This window comes from Diplotaxodon limnothrissa, linkage group LG18 (assembly GCF_057381915.1).
Source record: "Diplotaxodon limnothrissa isolate DT_005_m linkage group LG18, D_limnothrissa_male_GT1.1, whole genome shotgun sequence".
Classification (NCBI taxonomy): Eukaryota; Metazoa; Chordata; class Actinopteri; order Cichliformes; family Cichlidae; genus Diplotaxodon; species Diplotaxodon limnothrissa.
Window position 1 is genome coordinate 29,349,535 of NC_140613.1, and position 4,663 is coordinate 29,354,197.

Genomic DNA, 4,663 nt, shown 5'->3' on the forward strand with positions numbered 1-4,663 from the left:
CTTGGGTGGATGGGCCTCGACCGTTCCTTAAACGGCGTGTCATCGTTCAGCCGAATGTGGTGTTTTACCACAGTGGTGTGACCATAAGACAGATCATCAACCGCAAACACTTCTGAAATAGACTTGAGCTTGGTGGTGATGCGCTCTTTCCATTCTTCAGAGATGGGTGACTCATCAAGATTAAACTTAAGCTTCTCTCCATCAAACTTGTCATGAGAAGAAGCATTTGAAACAGGCACCAGGGGTGAAATGTGCTGGGCTACACATACCTGGGCAACTGTACTTCCTGGTTGCAATACAATACTATGCCCACTCAAGTTCTGCAAGACGACTGGAACCTTACTCTTAGCTTTGTAAGGGATGTCTATCAAAGCAGTTTCAAGAAATAAACCACCAGGTAACTTGTCGTGTTCATTTGGTTCAAGGACGAAACTTACGTTAGGAGTGTTCTTTCTCAGCCTAACATCGCCCATTAAACAGCACTTGTGGTTGGCAGGGATGGTGACTGGTACTTTCCCGTGCAACCTCACTGGGTGTATGTGGCAATCATCCATTTGTTTAGCCAAGTGCTGGAGAACCAGTGCTACATCTCTGGAACACAGTCTGTGAAGGAAATCTGGACCGTCACGTTCAGATAACTTATCATGGAGTCTTAACAGTGCATTGGTACCAATCAAAACTGGTATTCTGCTGTTAAAATGGCACTCAGGCACAACAAGAGCCAAAACAACCAACTCTTCCTCTTTGCCTGTAATGTTGTGAGGAAAAGTGATGTGGGTCTCAACATAACCAAGGTAGGGAACGTGCTGTCCACCTGCACCCTCAATCTCAAGCAATGCTTGAATGGGCTGAATGGGGAGATGTGCCAGCTTATCCTTGTGAAATGATTCGGAGATTGTAGTGACTTGTGAACCACTATCCATGATAGAGTTGCATTGCACACCCTCAACCAAAACAGAAGCTGAACAACGAGGACCTATCAGACCGGGTGGCAAGCGGGATTGGGAACTGAAATCTTGAACCGTTGTCTGGGTCTTTATTTTGCTCTGAACACCAATTCTTTGGTCACTTGAGGCGGGACTAATGCTGGTCTCAGCTCCTGGACGTCCCACAGCAGGAGCCGCTACAAGTTTAAAGCAAAAGGCTCAGTAACCTGTTGGGCTTGGAACCTTCCTTGCTTTTCCTTTAACTCAGCATTCTTCTGGCGGACTAGTGCCTGGTTGGGTTCATTTGGGCATCGAGCGGCAATGTGGTTATCTTCACCACATCTAAAGCAGAACCATGCTTTTGGCATAGAGGGAACCTTAACTGGTCTCCTGGCACTGCTATTTCTTGCCGCAAGGAAGTCTTTGCCACTATTATTCTCTTTAGGACATTTTTGGTTCTGAGTGAGCTCTCTGAGTTGTTTAGACAACTCATCTATTTTGCTTTCAAGTTTAACAGTTTCTTCTTGCCTCTGTTTTAACGCTGCACTAAGCTCACTGTCAAAAGGAGAATTCTTGGACCTTTGACTCAGTTTCTCTACCTGCTTTGAAAGCTCATCCATTCTCCTCTCAAGCTTAGATGCTTCGCTCTGCTTTGCAGTCTGTGTCGGAACGGGCTCATCATCATAGGAGGGTACATCAAAAATGGAGTGGGCATGTACAGCTGCTTTTGTAGCACCCAGATGTTTTTTCATCCTGTCTAGCTTTGCAGATCTACGACCTTCCTCGGTCCTCAACATAAGGAGTAGATCTGGGAATGTTGGTGGACTGTTCTTTTTGTTTTCTAGTTGGAGAGCTATAATGAGACTCTGGTCCCAGCAGCCTCTAATAAACTGTCTGAGTAGGTGTTCGCTCAAACTTTCGACAGAGACTCCCCCTCTAGAAATAGCTCGAGTAAGGAGGCTATGGAGTCTGTTCAAATATGCTGAGGGCTTTTCTCCGCTATTCTGGTTGGAGCTGAGAAAGGTTGCAAATAACTCTTCTCCGTCCTCTACAACACTGAAAGCGGAATCGAGCTGCCTAACATAAGCCCTGGGTGGTGAACTCACACCAAGCAACTTAACAACATCGGCTGCTGGACTTAGCAAACTTTCAAGTATTTTCCTAACCTTTTGCACATCACTAAGAGAGCAATCACTGACAAGAAGGTCCACTTGTGTGCGCCATGTTTCATAGTCTACCTCACCATTGGGCCTAGGAGCACGGCCAGAAAAGGTGCGCAGTCTGGTTTGTGTAGACCACGGGGCTGTTGAGTCATTTCTGATAACGTGCTCAACGACAACTTTTTGAATCTGAGGTGGGTTAAGGAGACTGCGGTCGATATTAACAGGGTTCACCACAGCACTATCAGGTGCATTGTGGGTCTGTGTGTAGTGATTAGGTTCATCATGATCACTAGCTACAATGTCATGGAGGGATGTGTCACCATCCTGAGCTGTGTGTGGCTGTGTGTCAGGAATCTCAGAGTTATGTCGAACTTCTTTGACCTCACTCTGAATAACACTCAAGAAACCTGCTTTACCACTATCTCCAACAGCCTTCAGTTCTTCTAAATATCTACGAGCTAACTCCTTGCCTACCTCTTCCTGAGCAACATCTCGAATGGTTTTGACAGACCAACCGATAGCAGGATCCTTGGGGCTCGGCAAGTCGCCTAAGATCTGGGGGTTGATCTTGGAAATGGCTTGATCGGACAAATATTGTATCAGGACTCTACCCTCTGGCTGGTTTGATTCATCTGGAATTCGAACTATCCGAGAAACTTTACCATTTACTGAAAAAACACTAGCAATGTCATCATCTGTGTAAATCCCTTCAACGCCAGTCACAAAAAGTGAGCACTGGCCATCTACATCAAAACGTCTGCAAAGATCCATGTCCAACACAATAGGGTCAAGGAAAAGAGGTAGGTGTTGTGAGCTGGAAAGTCAAGGTGCTACTTTTCACCAATCTCCTGGCTGGCTCGCCACTTGTAACGCAATCTGTACTTACGCCAAACCTTTAATGCGTGGAAATCAGGACTGTTGACCTTGGGCAGTTCACTAGGTGTCGGTGTCATCAATTTCACCCCGATGTTTAACCCAGAATCACAGTTTCTCTAAAAATAGGTTACAAGAAATCAAATGTATCCCAAATACCTGTATCCTGTCAGAAGCTAGTTTCGTAAAGGAGATTGGTAGTAGCTGCTCCACCACAGGAACAATAAGGCTTCCAGCACACAATGGACACCACACTTACTTAGCATAAACACATTTATTTGACACAATTTTAAATAATAAACCCCTTTTTTTGTAGTGTCATAAGAAAAATAAAATAAATAAATAAAAACAAATATGTATCCTTTAAGGTCCTTTGGCCAAAAGAAAATCACCTGAGCTCAGGGAAAAATAAAGCGCATCGTTGGGGCCCTTTGAATTGTTCCTACCGCTCTGTTGGAACGGTGTAGCATCCAATAATAGCATCCAGCAACGACCATCTATTTGCCAGGACGGTTCGGCAGAGTCATCAGATGAGGACTTCCACAAGGCAGTTCATCCAGTAGGATCCAGGGCACCAAAAGGGCAAACAAACCAGCCTACACACAAGTGTGCAGAAGAATTAACTGAAATGTTCATAAGTCTCAGTACCACTGACTCAGTGTCCATGTCACTAACGGCTTATTTAACAGACTTACCATTATAATAATACAGGTTTGTCAAAATAAAAATATAACAGAACATAAATGCTGTTAACAATGCTTATTAATGCTGTTCTCTTAGGCATAACATAATAACACTGTAACTGACCTCGTGTCGGCCGCCATTTCAGGACATTAGCTAGGCTCACTTAACGGCTAGCTTGCTAACAGTCAGCCAATAACACACGTTATACAATATTTAGCCTCTTTCTTAACAACATATAATAAGGCACAAAACATTTCATACGAACATGAGCTGCACGCTAACTCACCAGAGGAGTTCGTGTAATGGCGAATGCTGTCGGACTCAGCTCCGCTTCACGTTTGTAACCGCTACAAGACTTTTTCCTAACAACATATTAAATCATTAGCTTCACATATAAAGGTTTTTAAAACTATTTACAGCGACTCAAATGTCTACTGTACCCGAATTTCCAGCTCGTAGAGGGCACGAGAGCAGCATGCGCCTCATCGGACGAACGGAAGGAAAAACTCTGTAGCTGGACTAGAGAGTGGCTATGCGCACGGCACAGTGGTGCGTTCAGTGACCACAAATAATCAGAAATCCCATACTCAAACAATGATCTGGGTTACAAGTGCTATTTTTCCTCTCTCACAGAAAGCAGCTCCCATACCTCCCATTGTTGTGTTTGCCATGAGGAAATTGAAATTTCAGACTTTTATGTGCGCTGTCATTGAGAGAAAACATGTATACACTTCATGAAAAAGAGACTTGCTTTGTGGAGTCATCTTCTGGTATCTGAGCTCATTTATCTGTTTGTTTTTCTCTGAAAAGCCAGCTGTTTAGTCTTAATTTGTCATTATATTTGGTTAATGGTGTAATTTTCTACAGACAGGCTAAATCCTCTCTGCCTCTGTGAACTTCCCTGAGAACCCTCAGGTGGTCTTTGGATGTTTTCCGCGGGGCTTAGTTGCCACGCATTCATCTTTTGGCTTTTCAAATGAGGCTGACAAGTTTTCTCTCCCTCTAATTTATCATCAT

General features: G+C 44.1%; 1 long non-coding RNA gene across 1 annotated transcript; it reads right to left on the minus strand.

The window, feature by feature from the left end:
* Positions 1 to 3,288: 3,288 nt before the first annotated feature.
* On the minus strand, positions 3,289 to 4,245 carry LOC146613957 (uncharacterized). The gene is made up of 3 exons (XR_014907051.1): positions 4,087 to 4,245; positions 3,933 to 4,008; positions 3,289 to 3,558 (listed from the first exon to the last, which is right to left on the minus strand). It is a non-coding gene; the product is annotated as an uncharacterized LOC146613957 (long non-coding RNA).
* Between the last annotated feature and the right edge of the window lie 418 nt (positions 4,246 to 4,663).